This window comes from Ailuropoda melanoleuca, chromosome 7, assembly GCF_002007445.2.
Source record: "Ailuropoda melanoleuca isolate Jingjing chromosome 7, ASM200744v2, whole genome shotgun sequence".
NCBI lineage: Eukaryota > Metazoa > Chordata > Mammalia > Carnivora > Ursidae > Ailuropoda > Ailuropoda melanoleuca.
The window spans coordinates 114,967,886-114,992,415 of NC_048224.1; the positions used below are offsets into that span (position 1 = coordinate 114,967,886).

At 34.8% G+C, this 24,530-nt stretch overlaps 1 pseudogene; it reads left to right on the forward strand.

Annotated features, from left to right (window-relative positions):
- The window catches only part of LOC100465034, a 48,016-nt pseudogene extending 24,177 nt beyond the window's left edge, over window positions 1-23,839 (forward strand).
- The last annotated feature ends 691 nt before the right edge of the window (window positions 23,840-24,530 follow it).

Sequence of the window (24,530 nt, forward strand, 5' to 3'; positions counted from 1 at the left end):
AGTCAGCAAGAAAGGGAACCCAAGCAGGGGAGTGGGAGAGGAAGAAGCAGGCTCCCCGCGGAGAAGCCCGAGGAGGGACTCCTTTCCGGAATGCTGTGATGACGCCCTAATTGGAAGACAGGCGCTTAATGACTGCGCCACTCAGGTGCCCCAGGTTGTGGGCTTCTTGATTTTTCAGCCTGCCTTCTGGGGGAGGGGCCTCCCACACCGGTACTCAGGAAACCCTGTCTGGGTAGAGTCTCCGTGTCCCCTGTGAGGGGGGATGGGGATGGGCACCCTGTGAGCCGGTGTTTCCAGGCTTTTGTTCTCTGGTGGCTTTCCCTGGTGGTTTGCTATGCCTCTTCTGAGAGTCAGAGCAGCAGCGGCTGAAATTCAGCCTCCTGTCACAGAACAGAGGGATTGCGGCCTGTTCTCCACTGATGTTCTAGCCACTTTAACTCTGTTTCTGTTGGTGCTGCTCAACCCTGTAGCATCCTGGGCTGTGCGCCCCACCTCCGGCATCCCAGCCCTCACCTCCAGGGCCGGCGTGTCTCTGTCCTTTGTGTTTCTGAAGCCGCCAGCTGCCAGCCGCCCCGCGCGTGCTCCCGGATCTCCCAGTCTCAGTCTGCTGTCTCGTGGGTGCCGTCCGCGAGTCCGCCCGCTCCCCATGCAGGTGGCCCGCCAGCCGCCAGCCACCCCACGTGTGCTCCTGGAGCTCCCAGTCTCAGTCTGGATCCAGTGAGCACACCAGAGTTCCAGAGCTCCGTGAGATGCTTGGTGGTGTGCGCTCTCGGCTCATGGTCTCAGTCTGCTCTCTCGAGGGTGAGGTTCCGCAGTCCGCCCGCTCCCCGTGCAGGTGGCGACCGCTTCCATGGGCCTAGACATGGCGGCTCCTTCCGCCTTCCATTTATCTTCCGATATCTGTGCGCGGTTTCACAGCTCCCCGCTTCCTACCTCAATACTCAGTGCTGGAGATGTTCATTTGTAGAGATCAAGATGTATCTTCCTGTGTCTCAGGCTGATTCCGTGGATGTTCCTGCTGGTCTGGTACCTATCCAGCTCAACTCAGGGGACCGGCTGAAAAAGGGGTCCCCTACTCCTCCGCCATCTTAACTCCTCGTCCTACACTATCCATTCTTATATAATTTAGTTCATTTTTTATTTCTCTAAACCTGTCATGCAAGTATTTTAAATCTATATTTCATAATTCTGAAACAATACACATATACACATATATTTATACATATATAACAGATAATTTATCTGTGCACATATATGTGGGTATCTGTTTCCATTACTATAGTTTTAATAAATTCTTTTTAATATTGTTATATTAAAAATGAAACACTTCTCCTGATTAATATTGCTTATTAATATTATTGATTTTTAAAATTATACCTACTGCCTAATTATGGTTCCATTCATTGTCAGTGACATTATATGATGTCTTTAGGATGTGTGGATTTGTTCTGAAAAGAATTTCCAGTGAGCCTTTTTTTTTCAAGATTTATTTATTTATTTATTTGACAGAGAGAGACAGCCAGCGAGAGAGGGAACACAAGCAGGGGGAATGGGTGAGGAAGAAGCAGGCTCCTAGCAGAGAAGCCAGATGTGTGGCTCGACCCCAGAATGCCAGGATCACGCCCTGAACCAAAGGCAGAATCTTAACGACTGAGCCACCCAGGCGCCCCTCCAGTGAGCCTTTTAATTTTATTTTTCCTATTGCTTCTTCTCTGTTTACTTACTCCTCTTACCCAGTTCCCCAACCTAAGACTTAGTTTTATGCTTTTACTTCAAAGTTCTTGCCCAAGCAAATGTGAGCATAGTAGCATATTTAAAAAGTCATCCTGACTTCCTGGTTAGGTCAAATCCAAGTACAGATGACACAGCTTAAGTAGCCCAAATTTTAAAGAAAGCCATGTCTAATTGAAACCAAATAATTTCTTCTGACTTGTCTGGCAGGCAGCATTATTGCATGGAGCCTGATTTCAGTTCCACCTCCTTTCTATACTAGAAGGCCCCTGGAGAGAAAAGAGATGGTGTTTTAGTTATGCTACATAATGGGAATGTTGTGTACATATTCACTGCCATTTCTCTCAGCCCATCCTAATGCTTCCACTGGAATGGTGGAAAATCCTCTGGACAGATTGGTATGTTTCACGCAAAACATGGTGGGATATAAAGCCATTGTTACACCAAGAGAAGAATTTACGAGAGAAGGCTTGGAAGGGAATTCAGTGCAGTATAGGTAGGGAAAGACAGACAGAACTTCCATTGTAAACTAGTGCTTTGCATCATTAGGTGCAGTAGAGTACTCATCTTTTTTTAAATTCTATGCAAAGAACTATTAAAATTATTGGAAAAACTACTAACCAGACCCCACTTGAGAGGAATTTGCTATGTTAAGTTGGTTTAGCTAAGGGGCTGATATTACCAGACCAAATCAGGGCATAAAGAGGGAAACCTTCCAAGGCAAACATAGCGTCAGTATAAAAGATGACTGTGCCTTCCCTCTCTGTCTTTCCTTTCTCCAACCCAGACAGAACTAATCTCAAAAAAGTGAGGACACAGAGGATACAAGATCAGTTTGTATCTCTCCCAAGTTCAAGTTCCCCAAGTTATAAGTCTATCATGAGGAGGGTGGGGAATTTCTGATTTGGACATGAAGATTTGAGATTATAAACATTCTACTAGACTGATTATACTCTATTAATAATATATTATTATTTGTTTTTATCTATTATCTATCTATCTATCTATTATCTATCTATCTATCTATCTATCTATCTATCTATCTATCTATCATCTATTGCTGAGTTAAATCAGCCCAAGGCTTGTTAAAACTACCAGAGGAGAGCTGGGATCAAATCTATTGAAGGAAATCCCATGCTGATTCTCTCCAAGAGTTTCTCTTGTCAGATTCTACTGCTTTCCAAAGTTAGCTTGGTTCTCCACAAAATTTTGAAACTAAATTAAGATTTATACCTGAATACCTTTAATGTTTTTGACTGTTGTGGTTTTAAAAATGACCAGGGCTGGTTTCATGAATGTCTATTCAGGCTGGGAAAATCTTACTAACTTACCAGGACTAGTATATTAATGAAAAGAGTATATTTATTCCATTTCTATCAATAAGATAAAAATCAAGTCTTATTTTCATTATTAAGTATAGTCCAGTTTTTTCCTCATTTGCCAGATAGTAAAATGTGGCGGGAATAGAAAAGTGAAAAAATGAAAATATCAACAGTAAATAGCATTTACAGATATCCAGGAAAATAAACAAGATGTCCTAGAAGATAGAAAAAATAAATTTTAATTATGATTGTGAAATGGAAAAGGTCCTGGAAAGGGGGTAGTTAGGATTAGCCATAAAGAAGAAGTAGTTTTTAAATAAACTTTGTATTTTGAAGTAATAATAGATTAACATAAAAGTTGAAAAGATAATAGAGTGGACTGAATCAAGAAACATGAAGCATATATTGGTTATTAAGTACAGGCCGATGTTGAGGTAAAGGTAATCGCCAAGAATTCCTTTATCGATTCCTTCCACAAATATCTGCTGAGCTTCTACTTAATGCTGGGCAACTTTGTAGACCCCTGTTTGACCATCATTGAACAAGAGAGAGAAAATATCCCTAACAGCATGAGAATTATATTTTATCAAGGAAATAAAGGTAAAAACAATCAACATAATAGATAGAAATCAATAGTATATTTGAAAGTAATAGTAAAGAAGCAAAAACCAGAAACAAGTAAATGATGATAAGGTTAAGAGGTGTTGGGAAGAGAAGAATTCATGTCAGGAAAGATAAACGACTCTTTCAAGATTTATTGCAATAGGGAGCAAAGTAATGGACTGATACCTAAAACAAGGAAGTGCAGTCAAAAGAAAGGCTTCTTTCCAGTAAAATATGAGAAAGAACACCATGCTTTTGTACCGATGAGAGTGATAAAGTGGATAATAAAAAAATTAAGATGTAGGAGAGTGAGAAGGGAAAAATGTTGGAGCAATGTCTTTGATTCAATGAGAGGGCATATTATATGGTGCACCACTCAAATGACTCCAGTGCTTCAGACTCAGTCACCTAAGTGAATCATGGTCCCATTCGCTGAGCTAAGATACGTAAGAGGAAAAGCAAGTTTGGAAAGGAAGAACATAAACTCACTTATATATGTTTTGTAAGAGGGACATTCTTTAGGAAATGCATTTCTTTATACTTTTATCTGGGGCAAGAATTCAAACAAGGTCTAAATATAACATGCTAACTAAAAATTTACAAATTAAACTAAAAAATAAATCAAATATGTTATACCCTCCTGCCTTGACAATCATATCTTCACAACAGAAAAACAGAAGGAATATGTTGTAATCTTTGGTTACATAACCATAAGCCTGCAAACTTGTGAAGGCAAAAGAATTTTTTCCTCCTTTTTTGAGATATAATTGACATATAACATTGTTTAAACTTAAGGTGTATAGTGTGACAATCTAATGTGCCTATATACTACAAAATGATGACCACAGTAAGGCTAGTTAACACATCTATCGATACACAGTTGCCATTTTTGTGTGTGTGGTAAGAACATTTACAATCTACCCTCTTAGCAACTTATGTATATACAATATAGTGTTGTTAATTATAGTCACCATACTGTACATTAGTCCTCAAGTTACTTATCATATAACTGGAAGTTTGTACCCTTTGGCCACCTTCACCCATTTGTCCCCATCCACCTATATCTGCAAATATATGTGTATGTATAAGTACATATATGTATTTCATACGAAGGTCACCATTATTTCTCTGAATTCTTTAATTTAGTAGCATCTTGTTTGAAGTAAATGTTATTGCATCAACAGTAATTAATCAGTATCCTCACTGAGTGTTTGAGAATAGCTACAGGTTAAGATAATAATGTGGCCATAAAGATATTCAAAATGTAGACAAGTCAGAAAATATTCTATGTAATCCTTGTCTTGATATAAAAACTAAAATAGCTATTTGTTGCTCCTGTTTCTCAAAGTGACAAATATAAACCACCAGTTAAAAAAAAGAGACTCTGGACTTTTAGACCAAATTTGGTTGCTGCTGAAAAACTCATTTTTCATTAACATCTCTCTTAGAGCCATGAACATAATTCCAAAGATAATCATTTTAAGTTCATTAAACAGCATTAAAATTGTAGTTATTCATTTGAAAAATGTGAGTGTATTATATTACATATTTTTATTTATAATTCTAGTATTCATTATTATCCAGTTGTCCAAAAATGTATTGGTATCAGTCTTCAAATACGCTGTATGAATGTAGGTAGCTATCTATCTATACTGATATTAATTATTTAATATTCTAAAACCTTTCTCAGCCATCACAGTGAATGGTTGTAAATGTCACGTTAACAAAGTGCCACTGGAACCAAGATGTGGAACAGAAGGAGTCACAGGAAATTGACGCTTGGCACTATTGGAAAACAATACTTTATTATACAAGAATCACTGAATTCATGCAGTCTAAGTGGAAAGACATGAAAAGGTAAATTAAATATCTTTTCATTTCTGCCAATTAAATTCTCCCTGAACTCTGAAGCAGTAACTCTCTCAAATACTGGCAGTGATGTACCCTAGCTCTCTCCACAGCATTCTTAAGCAGTCAGCATTTGTTTCTATGACTTAGAGCAACCAACGGAAAGAAATATTTTGTTCTCTTTACTCTTGATTCTGTGTGCTGTAGTTGGGGGGGGGGCTTTTTTAGCGTGGGGCCCATGTCAGCAGATGCTCTTTCCAGAGTCTAATGAATGGAAGAGAGTGAACTGGAAATACAAATATCAGATATTGAGCATATGCAAACGGAACCATTGAAACTCCTGTGATTAGTGAGAAGAGAATCTAGGATTGAATTTTTGAGGAGGAAATACATTAGATTTGAGAAAGAAATAAGAATACAATGCAAATTATAAAGAACAACCAGAGGAGTGGGAAGAAGGAGCATCTGGGATCACAGAACATAAAATGAGAGAATTTCAATGAGGTAAACAAACAAATGTTAATAAGATAAAGTCTAGAAATAATTTTATTGTAGAGAAGATTCTGTGATTGTCTACCTAATAACATTTGCCCACCTTTTGCTTTGCTAAGGAAATCTTAGCTTGAGGATGTAAGAAAAAATTAGAATCATGTTCTCCGGTGAAGCAATGAATGACCATATAATCCAGCTTTCGTCAATGAAATGTAAGAGAAAATTGTTTGGGGAGTTTTCATGAGAGAGGTTTTGCATACTTGAATAAAGGGATAACATACAAGCTTCATGTGATCTTTTCTGGAGTTAAATATGGATATGTTATCTGGAACTGTGGCAACCAGCATATTTGATCTGGAGGAACAAGCCAAGATATTGACAGAGCCCGGCTCTGATACTATCCTGGTACTTCACTTATAACAGCAGCTATGTGCCTCCAAATCCCTTGTTAAGTAGGGGCGGAGAGTGTGGAAAGAGAGTAGAAAATACAAATTTAAAAAAATTACAAAAATGATTAGTATAAACTGCAGTGAATAATGTTGTTTTTTGTTTGGTTGGTTAATTGGTTATTTTTTTTTGGTAACAGATAAAAACATCTTAGGTGTTAAATATGGACTAACAATTAGAATTAAAGAGATCAGTAATCCTAGGGAAGTGTGGCTGTAAAAATTTTTGTGGTAGATTGAAAAATGAAGTGGAGGATAGAACAAGAGAGAATGTGGGTTGGACCTTTTCAGTAGTCTTTGCTTAGGAACCTTGGGCAATAACTAAATGGATGCATGAGCTTGAAGGTAGTTATTTTTATTTTTTGGCTTTATTATATACCTTTTAAAATATATTTTTTAATAACAGATTTCATAGACAGGTTTGGATTTAAATCCTATTGCGCAACTTCCATTAGATAATTGAACAAATTACTTAATGTCACCTAGCATAAAAGTTTCTTTACATCTCAAAAAGATTTTGATAAATTTAATGCTCTTCAATTGAATTGGCAGAAAAATCAGAAACAGAATCAATGCTAGTTAATTCATATTTCTAGGCTTTTTCAAATAAATTACACTGCTCTTGGATTTAATATTGCTCTTTTTTGACAATGACTAATACGATGATTATTGATTAGTACAAGCTGACTCTCAGTTAACTCTTGAAAAAAGTATGCATATTTATTTCATAATGATAGATAATAGAACAATTTATAATGCATAAACAATAAATCATTGGAGGAAAGAGGTCACTAGAAATTTAAATATTTATAGATAGTGAAATGGATCAAAACTTTGTGATGAATTAAAGCAATAGAGAGAACATTTATTTCTTACCTCTCAATTATTTTCATGACTAACGTATTTTTCATAAGGAATGTTATAATGATAAACAAAAGATTCTTAAGTGAGCAATTTTCAAAAATCTGATGTCAGTTTGTTTACTGCATTAGTCATGTACAAATTCTTATGCTGAAAACAAAGTGATAATTCAAAGAATTACCGAGGGTCAAACAGTGCCATGTTAATTAATAGAAAATATAGTTTTAAAAAATTCAAGCGAGAATTTACAGAATGATTATTTCTAAGCACACATAAATGCACGCAGTTTTAGTTAAGCATTATGATTTTGTATATTCCTATAAATGATTCGGACTTAACTGGGAAAAGGTTAAAATATATTTATGAAGGATATACTTGGTGACAGGCAATACAAAGGCACTTAATATCCTAGTTCTGACTCACAATAATCTTAAGAAAATTTTCATTTTGTAGATGAAAACAAACATCAGTGAGCTATAATAATTAGTCAATTCTTTAACATCTAATGAATGTTGATTATAAATCTGTCTCTTTGTCTTGCTGCCTCCAATAAAATTTAAATTCATTTTTTATCATGTTATATTTTATAAACTAACATTTTATTCATACTAGAATGCTTCTTTTTGAAAAGAAATCACATCATTATAAACGAAAATCATTCACATATATATTTTAGGTGAGAAAAATGAATACTTATTTTTGTACAAATCAGAGCATAATTTACATCTTTTAATGGTAGAAGAAAAATGATACTCATTTGTAGGTTTCAGAAGTCTGAAGATTTATCACTGAAAGGGATGCCCTAGACTTTCCTATATTTCACTCATATCCACATTATATCATCTTTATCTTTTTTCATGATAATTTAAGATATATAGTAGATGTAACATTGACAAATATCATCAATGAGATATTTCCAGTGTTATTAGAAAATTTTTTAAAAAATGTTCTCCTTCTGGAGATAAAGGAAAAAACCCAAAATTACATCAAACTATTTCTCCCCTTGACAACACCTATAAACTCTGAGTTAAATTAAATTAAACAAATGTTTGAGGGTATAGGAAAGCAAACAAAAAACAGGCAGAAAAGTGGAGAGGTTATATCATTTAAAATGAGCAGAGAAAACTAGGGGGACTCCATGTTTAACTGGCATGTTACTTCAGGGTGCTCCTCAGTACATATGGAACACGGGGGATAAGAGTACAAGAGGAAAGATGCAGCTTCATTAGGCGGAGGATTCAGAGATTGGAATCAGACCTGGGAAAACTGCTGAGAAACACAGGGAAGGTTTCAGAAAAGAGGAATCCACTCAGAACCGAAAACATGTCAAACTCAATTCAAATTTGCTGGTTTTCAAATCATACATTTACAAAGTGAGACTTTAAGGAATAGAGCAGAAATTAACACCTTGCAGGCTAAAAGTGATATGTATAAATTTAGTAGCTGCTGAAAGCTTGAGAAAGTCTGGATTTCAATTATTACCAATTTAGAGGGCTTTGATGAACACTTTGGACTTATTATTGAAACTCCAGGCAATCCAACTTTAAGAGAAACATATCTCAGAACTAAGAGGTGCATCCTAGGCCTAAGGGCAAACTCAAAATGGTTGTACTATTGGATAACTCCCAAAAGAAAGACCTCTCAGCATCAAGGTCATGTACCAGAAATTTAGCAACCTGCTTGAATAAGCCTAACACTTTTCAACAAAGATAACAAAATCCAGAATTTTTACCTATACATCATAAAAATATACAAGATTAAAAATATATAATTTCCAGAAAGTAGGAAATATGACCCATGATAAAAAGAGAAAAACAATCAACAGAAATAGACCAAGTAACAATATTTATATTGATATTAGCGATTAAATTAAATTAAAATACTTTAAAATGATTATTAAAAATATTTTTAAATGATTCAATTGAAGATGGATATAATGAATGAAAAGTTGGAGAATTTCCCCAGAGATATATAAACTCTACAAAAGAATCAAATGGAAATATTTGGACTGAAAAAAATATAGAAACTGAAATAAAAAAAAATTATTATCTACTTTGTAGCAATAAAAAGATCCTTGACTTTGAAGACAGGTCTGTATATATTACCCAACCTGAAGATAGGGGCATTAATAGAATCCCAGAGAGAGAGAAAGAGAGAGAGAGAGAGAGATTTGTACAAAAATAAGCAGAACATCTATGTGGAGTTATATTAAGCCTAAATGTAATTACAATCCTAGAAGGAAGGGAAAGAAACATTGTTTTTAGTTAATGTGTTTTGTGGGGAAAGGGGTGCGGTGCAGCACACAAAGTTTTTGTAAATTCAATCCTCAGTTCCAAGAATTGTAGTGAAAAAACAGCCAATATGATAAATCTATAGAAAACCACATTTGAACACATCGCAGATATAAAGAAAATATAAATAAAACTTTTCCAAAGCAATAGTGAGCACAGCTAGGAAGATATATCACATAAAGGGAAATGATACAAATTATGATTGAATTCTTACCACCAAGGAACATAGACCAGAATAGAGTGGAACATTTTTAAAGTAACAACAATTTTGTTTCAACTTGGATTTTTAAGTTGAATGAGAGTATCCTCAAAAATGAAGTGAAAGTTGAAAGACTTCGTCATGGCAAGAGCTATCACCTCATTCTATTAGTATGTTGTACAGCGTATGCTGTATTGTAGGTTTTTACTTTTTAAATTATCTATAGTACATTGTATGTGTAGATGGGATTTTGACTGAATTAAGTGAGGAATAATCTTCACTTGGGGTTGAAATGTTGAGCGCAATTTCATTGCTTTGGAAATCATTTCATTTTTTTAGTCAGGCAATATTATTTTGAAGTTTAAATGTGAAAAATGATTTTGTGAGGATGTTACTGGCAATAATTTGACTGTGTTGGATAGGTTTTGTCATATCTCTTCCATTCTCTTCCTAGTGTTTTTTCCTGCAATTTAAAGCCTGGACAGGTAGAAACTACATTTCCACGACTATTTTGGAGTTAGGAGTCTGGTGCTTCCGAGGCTTAGCCAATCGGATGTAGTCACAAGATCTGGAAAGTGAACATGATGCAGAAGCCAGACGTCTGCTCCTGCTTTTGTGTCGACTCCCCAGCAGTGTTCATGCTGTCGGAGTTTCAGCATCAGCATCAGTGGATGTCTCAGTGTTCAGACATCTGGTTCATGAGTGCTGAGAGGCTAGATTTGAGCCAGTCAATGTGCTGATAACAGAGCATAACTAGTATTGCACAATTCTGCACTAACAGCTTCCTTTTCTGGTGATTTCCATATTGTCAGGAGCTCAGCTGAGCTGGGAGACAGCAAGCTGAGCTATCAGGTGTCAGACGAACCAATTAAATCCACAAGCCAAAAATGGGAGTTAAGCCTCTAATCACTTACTGAGATAATATAAGCAAGAGTCTAAAACTGGAGAAAGTGGTGGCTTCCACTTTTCCATTTTCCCCTGTGGAATACTTCACAGGTCAAGGGTCAGATAGATCAGTGCATTCATGGGTTGTTTATCTGTGGAGGGAGCCCGGACAAAAGAGTCCAGCAGTTTTTAAACCTTGGGGTTGGGGCTGTACACCAAGCCTGGTGTGGAGCATGCAGGTTTTTTTATAGGACTTTCAGGTGAAGCCTTTGTAATTGCCTATGGTCAGGCCTGAAAAACCACACTTAAGTTTTTCACTAGGAACTGACCACCTTATATATCTTAGCTTCTTACTATGGCACTTGGTGTAGATATCATCTAGGGGCTTTCTGATTATAGGAGAGAGAGTAGTACCTTTGTGACAAAACCCTGTGACATGGCTCTGGGGAGCATTCCTTAAAACACAGCTTTAAATAGGTTTGTTCAGCCATCCTAAAGACTCTATCAGCTAATTGTATTATATGTTATTATTTTTCCATTTGTAAGAATTAATATATTTTCTACAAAGACCTCAGCTTTTTCTTCCCAAATATTATCATAAAAAACCTGATGTTCCAAAGGGAAAGATGGGAAAAGGAAAGAAAAAAAATCTTGTAATTTATTTAGTAACCTACAATAAATAAAAAAAATATGGCTCTTATGCTTGAGGGTACGTTATAGTTGGGAAGGAAGTTAAGTAATTTTCTATGAATTGGCAGTGTCATTTACTAAAACCCCCCATTACAAGATTGCCTTTAACAAGGAAGTTTGAGGGTGTGTATCACTAGGTTTGCTCTACTCTCATAGTAAGACCCCAAAGTGAAAGAGAAAACTGTTAAGTAAATGTTATATTAAAACTGGGAATAAATGTCTGCTATGATTGTGACTTTTTATTTAGTATTGTAGTAAGTTAAATTATATAGTTATCTTTATGACAAGAACACTATAGAGTGATATTAATCTCAACACACTGTCTTACTTCATAAAAAGAGAGTCAGTATTCTCCTCTGGCTTTAATCTTTTAGTGAAGTGGTCACTCCATAAAGAAGGAGCTCAACTCTATCCAAATACCTATAGAAACTACTCTTCATGAGTGAACTTATCTCCCCTACATTCATTCCCCTCTCATCCAAAGTCAATCTGTGTCATAAAATAGCTGTTCATAAAATAGTTATCTTTAGATTCTTAAATTTTTAGTACTACCCAAAGTTGGAAAATACATTTTCCCCCTCTTCAAAAGTAGTTTCCTGTGTAACAGGGTTGAGCTTATAAGCTGTCTTGAAAGATTTCTTCAAATTAGTATGATTTCAAGATACTGGAGAAAGGCCTTTCTGCTCCCAAAATAACTCCTTCATCTTCCACACAGTTCTTGGATCCCATATTACATATTGATTTATGTGGGTAGTTTTAGAGCATGGTTTTCAAGAACTAACTAAATAAAGTCAAGCACTCATGTACTATTAGTACCTAACACACTTTTTCAACTGGTAGATGGAGCTAGGCCACATTGGGCTCATCCAGATGAAGGAAAGCATCATGAAATGTGAAGTCGGTGCCAGGTGAGACATGGAGGTGAGAATTTTAGCAGATTTGACTCAGGAAAATCCTGACATGCCAAGTCTCTCATAAGCAACTCATAATAAAAGTTCTCTACCTAAAAATCATGCTTAAATCTCTTAAGATACATAAATTATATTACTTTGTTCCCACACTCCAAGACAAGTTAAATTTGAACAAAATATGAAGCTATTTGATCTGAGTGATAGGGAAATGACTAAAGCACCAAGACAAATTCCCAAATGCAAAGGGACAAAATCTATGCCTGGTTCTAAAGACTGTTGTGTTGTCAGATTCCGGCCATACTAGTAAATGCCTGACATTTAAGAAAGCAATATTTATCAAGACATATGACTTATCATCAACATGGATTTGGTTGATAAAGTTATACAGACCCCACTTATCTTTAACACAAGTCATTCCCCTTTTATGGAAGCTATGATGTATGGGTAGAATTAACTTCAGGGGCTCAAAAGTGATCATGTAAACCTGTTTAAAAATATGTTATTTTTTCTTTTGTTAAAGTTTATAATAAAGTGATCTCAAATATAAATTACAATGCTTTTAATTACAAATATTAGAAAACCCACACCCAACTGGATTGAACAAGCAAGAATACAAGTGGACCATATGGCTTGAAAAAAAAAAATCACATAAAGTACAAAAAGTTGTGGCCCTGGGGCATATCTAATCAAGCCTTGAGAAACCACTAGGGCTATGGTCCTATCTCTCAATGATTCCATTTGCCATTCTCCAAAGTTGTAGCCTGCTTTATTTTATAAGAATGCTGTGCCCTCCTCCATATCTGGTGATGAAACATCTTGAGAAACTGCAGAGGGGGCTGTTGCTTGTCCAGTTATTTATTTCTGCTGTGAACTGGATTATAACAAAATTTTCTATGGGAAAATAGAGGGTAGCCACAATTAAATGTTTTGAATTTTGTAAAACTTTCTAATTTTTTCATAAGTTTACATCCATAATTCCCGATTCACCTTTGACTTTGTTAAAGAAAACAACTGGTATTCTCTTTTATTTTTCTCTTCAAAGAAATTATCAATTTCTGAGTATAATTTTGTTTTGCACTCTAACCACTTACTGAAAAGTCTACAAAATATTAATTCCTTTGTCCATGTGTTGTGAATTTCCAAATTAAAAGATGGTAGGCAAAAATATGGTATACTAGTAAGTCTCCACTTATTTCAAGGAACAGTTCATGTTTTTAATAATCTCCATAATGCATGACAATCATTTAACAAATATATCCTTCCTTAATCAGTTATAAAATGTTTAACAAGCACTTAGTATATCCCAGACGCAGTGTATGCACTAAGCATATAGTATCCATCATGACAAATCAGGTATCTACTCTTACAGGGCACAAAAGTATTTCCATTAGATGTGTTTTATAATATGATTTCATTCACTGAATGAAATCAAGTGTGTTTTCATCAAATATAAATATTCTGTTAAGAAAGACCTCCTATCAAGAAATTGACTTGCTTGATATTTAGTACAATCGCTTTACCTGCTAAGATTAGGCAACTAAAATGTAATTTGAATATTTGGGGAGAAAAACTGAAGACTCTCCATCAGTAATTTTTCCTATTCTCATGTTTGGCCATCTTTATGAAAATAAATCAAAATAAGTAGGTTAGACAATTAATTACAAAATGCACCCATCTGAAGACAATGAAAGAACCACTACTGTGTTTTCAGTACATATGTATTACACAATTTTAGACATGACATTTTAAGCCTATCCTTGACAAATTCAAGTATTCCCAGAAAAATTGAAATCAGGATTTAAAGGTGATTGTATTTATGACTACATGAACTGTTTCTGTTAATTAATTTTGAACTCTTCAAGTTTTCTCGATAATGCATTAATATTGATAAGAAAGGACATTTAGTCAATGAAGAAGCACATAAATAATTGTTTATTAATTTATAAATCACAAATAGCATCTTCAGCATCACAAAAGTTCTCAGTGTAATACACACATGTGTGTGGTTATGTGTGTGTAGAGAGAAAGAGAGCAAAAGGGAGGAGGAAAAAGAAGACAAGGAAGAGGAGGAAAAGAAGGAGGAGGAGAAGAAGGAGGCCGGAGAGACCTAGAATATAATTACATCTGTATTCAGTTTTTAGGTGTTTCTTTTTTTTCCTAAATTCTTTACTCAGCACCTACTAGATGTCTTTACTACATGCTAGGCATTATTGCTGGTATTGTAATTTGTCTCTGTCCTAGGATAAAACAAACAAAATACATAAGTAATTTAAGGAGAGTTATACAGATCTTTTAAAAAATAGTTCAAAGTACTGAAAAACCACAAAGGAAGTTGAGAACATTGAACTAGGAACAGTGGGGGATCCTAGGCAAACAGGTTATAAAGCACTGGAAATAAAATTGCCTTGCAGAAGCTATGATCTTTGTTTGATGGATGAAGCCAGCTGATGGTATTCTCACAGGGAGTTGACTGAAGGAATAAATAAACTGACCTCAAACCTCTCTTCCTATTGTCCACCACTGTCTGAACCCTAATCATCCAGAATCCCAAAGGCAAGGGATCCATTTATATATTCCAATCAAGTCAGCTGCCAAGACATAGAGCATGGCAGTGAAGGACAAAGAGTGCCTCTGAAAAGGTAAACCCATGATACTCACACTAGGGAAGAGACTACGTACAAATATATTATTTTTTCTTTTGTAAACCTAGTCGAAGTTAAGAGCCCTGTTTTTCAGTGTTCACAGTTATATCTACAAAACTTTTTGCACAGTAAATTTTAGAAACACAATACATATTTTTTAATGAATGTATGCATGAATAAGGGAGCAGTGGCAACTATTCTTAAATTATTTAAAACCAGAATATAGAAGTACTCTTGTTCTACTTTGCTCCAGAGAATTAAAATTATGATGAAAGGATTATACATAGAAGGAGGCTAAACAAAAGAAATACATTTTTAAAAACTAGAAATTATGTGTTAAATAATGAAATACCTTATTAGTGCTGAGCTTTCTGCCAATGAACTCATTCAAATAGAGATATGATATTTTAGAAAGGCCAGAGCAGAATGAGTCCAGGAACTGAACAGGCTCTTGGACCTGCTGCACACTAATATCCCTACCACTTCTAAGATCCTTCTATTATGGGGCCCACAGGAGACATTTATTTCTGTTTTAGTATCAAGAGAGCTCTGCTTCTTTTGGGGAACTGTTTGTTTTTAGCCCACAGGGACATTCTAAATCTCTATATGGATCTTGGCTTTGCCAGTCAGGAATTTTACAATTAAATTTGTGGTTCATTTTAGCAAATGTGTAGAATGTTTTATGACTGTTGTATTTGCATATTAACACTTTCTTTGGCTTTTCTTATTTTTTTAAATGCACCATATATCTAATCTATTTTTTAATCTTACTGATTATTTTCTAATTTATTTATATGCCTTTGGGGGGGGGAAGCAGGTTATAAACAAAGTCTTCCATAATTCTGTTGTTTAAAAGTTCTAAATAACTCCAAAGAGAAAAAATTGGGTAGCTGACAATTTATTTAAATTCTCTTCAGAAACACATGCAGCAGGGGCATTTTTGCATTGTAAATATTGCCCCATCCCTCCACCATTTTGCTGATAACGCACAAAGTTGCAGGAGAGGTGCTGATAGACTTGCATCCTATAAAAACAGACTCCTAAAAGAGAAGAATTTTAAATTACTTCTCTCTTTAAGTTTCAGATTATTAAAATGTCTCTGATACTTGAGATAATCTTGCAGAGATTTGAGTATAGGAAAAATGACAATGAGTTCTTGGGAGTAATTAAGTGGAGAGAGGTTACGAGATGAAGGACCAGGTTCAATGCCAGGACCTCTCACATGGTGGTGCAAGAGTTGTGTTCACATTATGTAGATATGCACATAGTGGAAGCTCTCTCTGGACTCAACAATTCTAGAACTAGAAAAATTCATTAATAGAAGACTGGGTGTAAGTATAAAAAATAAACACATAAGTAAACTAATTTAGGGATCAAATATAATATGGTATGTGTTAAGCACATTTGAGCATAAGATGAGCCTTCCCCTGCTTTCCCCTCACCCCATTCCCAAACACAAATACAGATACCAGGGAATCTTCAACATTAGTACAGAAGAAAAAGGGTCACTGCCCTTTTTCAAAGAGAATCATATTTGGCAGCAACTGCTAGTTTCCAATTATCTCTCTGTTTGATGCTTGTAACTAGGATAGACCCTGCAAACAATGTTTGAAAGTAGTCATAATTCAAAGAAGTGTGTGTGTGTGTGTGTGTGTGTGTGTGTGTGTGTGTGATGCATATGCCTGAATTCCTAGCTGAAATAATAGGACATCCTAGGGATATTTATACTGATCAAGCTGAATTTTAGTTTCAAGTAAGGGGAAAAATCATTTGTATTAGCATTATTTGATTCTCACAAAAATCAAGTGAAATAAAAACAACAAAACACTTTTTATCTCACCAAAAAAACAGGCTCGGTGGATTTATGTGACCTAAAGATGTTACAAGTATATTAATTCATTTCAAAGTTGGGATCAAACCTAGGGTTTGATCACAACAAAGTTTTCACGATAATAAATAATTAGGACTTCCAAGAATGACTTATTTCCCATCAATGTAGGACGCTATAAGAGACATTTGTATTACACTATATGTTAAGTAACTGGAATTTAAATAAAAACTTTAGGGGCACCTGGGTGGCTCGGTTGGTTAAGCGGCTGCCTTTGGCTCAGGTCATGATCTCAGGGTCCTGGGATCAAGCCCCACATCAGGCTCCCTGCTCATCAGGGAGTCTGCTTCTCACTCTGCTTGCAGCTCCCCCTGCTTGTGCTCTCTGTCAAATAAATAAATAAAATCCTTAAAAAAAAAAAAAAAAAAAAAAGTAAGAAGCCCATCATCTAGCACGATGTTGGTGGTAAATAAATGTGTGGAGTTTAACTGAATAGTGATAGCTTGTTATGACTGTATTGAATTGATAATATGTTATAATATATTGGGTTTACTACAATGTAATGTAAAGGAAACTCCATTATAGTACTACTTTTCTTTAAACAACAATTTTTATTTAGGATTGTTGAAAGAATAAGGCAAAAAGTTAAACACACACGCACACACGAGACAATTCACTCAGATATATTACTGGGGAAGAACTAATTGAAATCTTTTGTATTGCTAAATGTAATATTGGAAACACTACCTCTTTTCAGATTCATTATTCCTGGGTATGGATATTTTCATAACTACAAAGCAAGTTAGCCTAGGAAGCAATGGAGAGGGAAGGTAAGGGGTTGATTAATTAGGCGGAGCACACAGTCTAATTCTGTGCTAGTAACTAGTCAACTAGTTAATGAAACAACTAGCAACTAGTTAATGAAACAACTTTCATCTCTTAGCTATACACCTTTTTGTTGAGACCATATCAAATTGCATGTGACTAAATTTTAAGACTTGTGTCCCTCAGAGTTTTTCAAATGAGATAACAAAAATAATTTACATAAAAAGTTAAAAAAAACCCTCAAAACAATTTTCTAAAGCTAATCTGCAGAAATTTGCCAGAGTATCGTCTAAAAAATATTAGAAATATTCTATTTTCTAAATTTATGTTTTTACTTAATTTAAATATTAGGCATTGATGTTCAAAACTAATTGGATTTTAAAATTTCAATTATATTTCAAATTAATAATTTATCATTAAATAAAATATTCTTTAACAGTTTCTCTCCTTTGATATCAATTCTTAGGCAGCTCACTTACTAAGTCTCATCCAATGATTCTCACTTTGCATCAGTGATTTGGCATTGTTGTCCCTGTGGTAATTCATTTGAAGTCTCCAGTAATGAAAGAAGCAAACTGGGTTCAGCTACCTCATTTTCCATTGATGGAAATAGAACTTTTATAAAAGACTTTCAACACATGGCTTAAAGCAAAAATAGATTGCTGTGTTATCTTCATATAACTTGAAAAATTCTAAATATACAAATTCCCTTACTGAAAAAAATCTGTTGAAATAATATTTACCTCTAAGTATGTTTCATTTCTCAAGCACAAATTGATTAAAATTACAATATCTTTCCATTCCAGTTATATGTTTAAAGATTAGAGGAAAGGCCATGCCTTATATCAATCAAAGCATCTTTTAGGTCACAGCCTGTAGTTCTTGTTCTCAGTTTCTCGAATGCAGGAATAGAGTGCAGCAGTGCATTTAATTGGAATTTAGATATTCTAACATTCTTTCAGTGGAGTGGTTTGAATTCCTGACAAATGAATGGTCTTTTGTATTAAAGCAGTCATCAGTATAGGAAGTGCCAGTTTAAGAAAAAGATACAGAAAGTAAAGAAATGCAAATTACTAAGTGACCTATTCACATTTGAAATGTCCATGCCTTTCAAAAATTTAAGACCACTGGCTTTGTAAGAGGTACCATGTGTCAATGAGAAAATGGTTTAGCAAGGCTATATTAGGAAATCCTTCAATTTCTCATTGAAGTAAACTCAAATATATATGTTTATTACACCTAAGGGTAGAAAAGTGTAAAGCTTTTAAAATATTGTCCAATATAAATATTAAAGATTAATTTATTAAATTGCTTGAGAGCAAAATCTTAATTTTCCCTTTCATTAAAAGTAAAATCATTAAAATTCTATTAGGATCTTGTAGTGAAAACAAAAACATATTTCATTTAGTCATGTGACACACATATACTCAAACATGCACTGTTATTTTTATATTTAGACTTATGTAAGACAGGATGGTCTGATATGTTTGGTAACTGGCATGAAAAATGTTGGAAGGATGGATCCAGAATAATGTTGGAAGGATGAGGCAGATAATGGAATACTGTGCAAGCTAATCCCATAAATGTGGCCTAGAAAATAAGAACAATCTAAAGTTGTAATTTAGTCTATCATTAGCACTAGTCTAGAATCAGCAACCTCAAAATGTGATTATAATTACATGGATATTTTATAATAAGGAGAAATTCAGACAAAATTCCTAATCTGTTCCTGATATTCTAAATTCTTAGCAGTTTTCAATGAGATGTGCTCATAGGCAATAGTATTTCCAATTAGTGAATTGGGATGGGATAAAGTTCTAGCTCCAAGTCACCCTCCACCATATATTTCTTAAGTTTCCTTACACTGTTCCACTCTTAAGGCAAGAGTAGAATACATAAGTAGGAAGGGCAGCAGAATGTTTACACACAGGCTATATTATAGGACAATATGGTTGGGTAAAAAAAGAAGACATCAATCCAAGGTAACATAAGCATACATAAATTCTCCATGAGTCTTTTATGTTCAAGATCCAATGGGAACAAAAGACACTCAGAGAATGGTAGGAATGTGCATTTACCATATCAATAGTTAAAGAAGATAAATTATGATTATCTTAAAATACAGAAAACATAGTTAATTAAAGTATGCCAGATTAATTAAAGAAAATAAAACATACAACTAGTTAGTAAAAAAGACCTTAATTTGATGAAGTGTTAATATGGAAAGCATCATAATTTGTGACAGACTTAATATTTTTAAAGTCAAATGATATAAATACTACTATCATGACTTCTATTCAGTATTATGCTGAAAGGCCAAGCCAAAGCAAAACAACCAGTAGGACATTACTAATATACTATTAGTAACTTTAAAAAAATCTAACAAAAAATTATAGGAGAAAAAATATATGCATTTGCAATCACAACAGCAGCTATCAAGTTTCCAAGGATAATTTTATAAGACTTATTCTAGAATATAATAAAGAAAAGCATGAATATATTACTGCAGGATACAGTGAGGTATATAAGAAGTTCATGGAAGGATGAGCTGACTATTATACAGAAAACAATTATCTGTATCACTTAAGATTAAATTTGATGGGATATGATATATATGTGTTCACAGTAACATAACAAAATCAGAGTTTATTTTACTTATTCAAAACTTTTGGACAGAGCCTGTATGGATTAGTAAAGCGGCTCCATGAAAAGATCAATGTCCCAGTTTCCTTCTTTCTCTTGTATTAATCTTAGCATAAGCATATTTTGAAAATTAACAGAACCCTTTTGAGGGCTGGTTGTGAGTCTGACGATATAGGTTAGAAATGTCAATAACTCCAAATTATTTCATAATCACTTTGGAGGACAGAGTTGCCATCAACTGAGATAGATAAGATGCTGGGTAGTGGCAAGCAAGGTAGGTCAGGAGTTCATTTTGATATTCTACTAAGCAAAATTCAAGTAAGAAGATACACAGACCAGTCTGGAACTGTCTATACTAGAGATAAAATTTGGAGGTCATGATTATATAGATGTCATTTAAAGTCTGTACAGAAATTTATCTCCAAGGGAATACATGCAAATAGAGGGAAGGATTAAGAATGGAGCCCTGAAAAGTCTAATAATATAAGGTTATACAGAAGAGGAGAAACTAATACAAGTGTTTTAAAAGGAGTATCCACTGAGTTAAAAGGAAAATTAAGAGAATAAAATGACCTGAAAAAGAAATTAAAAGAATAGATTGAGGGGGGGGCGCCTGGATGGCTCAGTCGTTAGACATCTGCCTTAGGCTCAGGTCATGATCCCAGGGTCCTGGAATCAAGGCCTGCATAGAGCTCCCAGCTCAGTGGGAAGCCAGCTTCTCCCTCTCCCACTCCCCCTGCTGGTGTTCCCTCTCTCGCTGTGTCTCTCTCTGTCCAATAAATAATTTTAAAAAATCTTAAAAAAAAAAAAAAGAGTAGATTGAGGGACTATGTCAAATACCCCTGAGATATCATGCAAAAAGTGAAGATTAAGAATTGAGTTTTGATTTTAGTAGTATCAACTGGTATTCTGATAAATTACACAGTCTTTGTAATGTGGTATAGTTAGAAAGATTGATTTTGAGTAAGGCAGGAAAGGGGAAAGAATTGATGCTTTTAAATATTACATAATTATTTTATTTTTTGAAGTGTGTTTTGCTCAAGGGGAATCAAATAATTACAGCTGTAGCTGGGGAAAAATATATATAGTTTTTAGTAAAAACTAAACTTATAATGTTGCAGAGAAAAAGAGTTGTTTCATGCGTGTCCTTATGCAGATCAAAGGAGTTAGAATTTAGGGCACATGTGGAAGGGTTTGATTTTGATTGGCACATTAACAATTTTTAGGTTAAGAGCTGTGAACATGTGTGTAGATGTAGTGGTATGAATCAGTGGATGGTTCCACTCTGGTTGCTGATGTTCATTCCAACATCAACATTTCTCCTGCCTTCCTAGCAAAATAAAAAAAATGAAGTAATGATGAGGAAGCAGTAGAACTCATATCAAGAAAACAAAATTATCCCAGATATTTTCAATGGAATTTCATTTACTAATTGCTGGCTACCATTCATCTGACACTGACAGATGTTTTGCTTTTTCTTCTTAGCTGAGTATATTACCTCACTGACAAAATGGTGAGTTTTTAGCAAGGAATGAGAGAAGAACGGAATTTGTATAGGTAAGCATCAGTGTCTTTTTTTAAATATAATTTTTATTTTGAGCATCAGTGTCTTTTACACTCAATGCATAGTTCAACATGATCTTTCATAGAAACTGACAAGCTGGAATTAAATTCATATCAACAAGAAAATTGCCAAGAAAAAAAAAATCAAGAAAGTTTGGATAAAAAGAACAACAACAAAAAGGAGTTTCCAATATCTGGATAGTAAAGCATCAGCAAGCAATAGCAATTAATTAAGGAGTGGTTCAGAAATGAACATTTTTATTAATGAGACAGAATAAAGTCCAGAAAGAGATTTAATTTATAATGTGACCAAGACAGCTGCAATATTCTCTTCAGCTTGACTAAACTTTAGGCAGATTTCTTCTTGACTCTGGGCTCCTGACCTCACTTTTCTCAGAATATTTACATTAGAAGACTTACAATTATAAATTCTTTCTCTGCTTCTTGAGATGTAAACAACTCTTAGTTGCTTTTTTTTTCTTTTTTCAAATTTTATGACCAAGGAGTGCCTTTCTGAAGACCTGGGAGGTATCCCTCTGAAACGTAGTCATCAAGAAAGCTACATTTCCTATCTCTCAGTCTCTGTGGGAGGATGAGAGCCTTATTTCAGTAAGCACCAATTAGCAAACATGTTGTCCTAATTACATTGACCAATATTTCCCTTAATGTCCTCCAGTTCTTCTCCACTAGCTCACCTCAGTGCTTATAAACTTCTGTCTTTTGTTTCAGTGGAGTTTGAATTCAATTTCTTTCCCTATTCCCTCACCCCCTTTTCCAAATAAAACCTCCATCTTTAAGTCTCCCTTGCCTGTTTAACTTGCACAGTGTAATTTTTCTCTGACAAATGAAATTGTGTGCAATGGCATTATCAGTCTGTAGGGAAATGATTTTTTATTCATAAAATTATATGAGAAGACTGGATATCTAATTGGGGAAAATGATCCTATTTCACACTGTTTGCAAAAATAAAATCAAAGTAACAAAAAATAAACATTTGAAAAATGTAAAGCTATAAAAAGATAGGATAATGTATGCATTATTTTATTCATTGGAATACTTTTTGCATGCTTAATTTGTTGTGGGGTCTAGTAAAAATAGTAGAAATAGTAGTATGTCCAAAAAAATATAAAAATTCTATTCAGAATGTATCAAATATTTCTACAAAACAAAAAAAGGAAAAGAAAACATCCCCAAAGGAAGTTGAGCAAAAATATGAATGAGTGGCTTTTAGAAAAGCATCGTGGTTTCAAAATATATTAAAAAAGAGCCCATGCATGTTTCTTTTTCATGGTGCCTTGGAGGCAGTAGGCTGCTTTTGGATGAAGCTGCATCTCTTTCCCAGCTACTGGCTGCCAGAAACTCATTGAAGTGGATGACGAACACAAAATTTGTCACTTTTATGAGAAGCATGTGGCCACAGAGGTTGCTGGTGATGCTGTGGGTGAAGAATGGAAGGTTATATGGTCCAAATCATTGGTGTCAATGACAAACAAGCCTTCCCCATGAAGCAGGGTAGCGACCCATTGCCACGTCCACCTGCTTCTGAGTAAGGGGCATGCCTGCTACAGACGAAGGAGGACTGGAGGAAGAAAGCACAAATATACTCGGAGTTTCATTGTGGATGCTATTCTCGGTGTTCTCAACTTGGTCATTGTAAATAAAAGGGAAGAAGTATATTCCTGGATTCATTAACACTAGTGTGCCTCATCTCTTGGGGCCTCAGAGAGCTAGCAGAATCCACAAACGTCTCAGTCTATCTAAAGATGATATGTCAGTATGTTGTGAGGAAGCCTCTAAATAAAGATGGTAAGAAACCAACAACCAAAGAGTCCAAGATTCAGCATCTTGCAACTCCACCTGTCCTCCAACAAAAACGACTGTGTGTTGCTCTGAAGAAACAGCGTACTAAGTAAAATAAGGAAGAAGCTGCAGAATATGCTAAATTTTTGGCCAAGAGAATGACGGACTCCAAAGTAAAGCACCAGGGACAGATCACCAAGAGACAGAGGTTTTCTCTCTGAGAGCTTCCACCTCTGAATCTGAGTCCAGTCAAAAATGAGATTTTCTAAGGGTAACAAATAAATAAAACAGACAGAGGGGGGAAAAAAGCCCATGCTACTTAATTGAAAAATACAAATATGTACAAAGCAAAGAAAAATTTACATCCTTCAAATTGTAATCATATCACATTCAAAAGTTTGGAAAACATTTAAATATTAATAATATCTGGAGCGAACAACAAAAATTGTCACAGTAACATGTGAGTGCAATTTATCCTCGACCACATAAAATCCCGTAAGACAGCAATGCCACATCTTAGTATTTAACTTACATGAGTGAACCAAGTTAAGCATGTATGCATAAGAAAACACTGCAGTGTTGTTTGTGGCAGAGAAAAACAAAAAAAAAGAGAAGTTGGGGGATTGAAAAAATAAACTGTATAATGGAATACAACACAGCAATGAAAAAATATACTAGAATATATGGGCTAGAAATTATCTATTATAATGTTGCAAAACAACAAATAAGACAAATTAAATTCCAGACACATATTTAGAGTACAACACCATGTATGAACATACATATGCACAAACACTAATATATATTTTCACGGAGCCTATAAAAATTGAGAAATTAGAAGAAAGAAAGATATTGAAATAAATGTAAAACTGATTTTTTGAACCTGGGAACCTGTCCAAGGAGGACATTATTCTTATTTTCAGTGTTTAAATTTGCACAAGGACAATGTA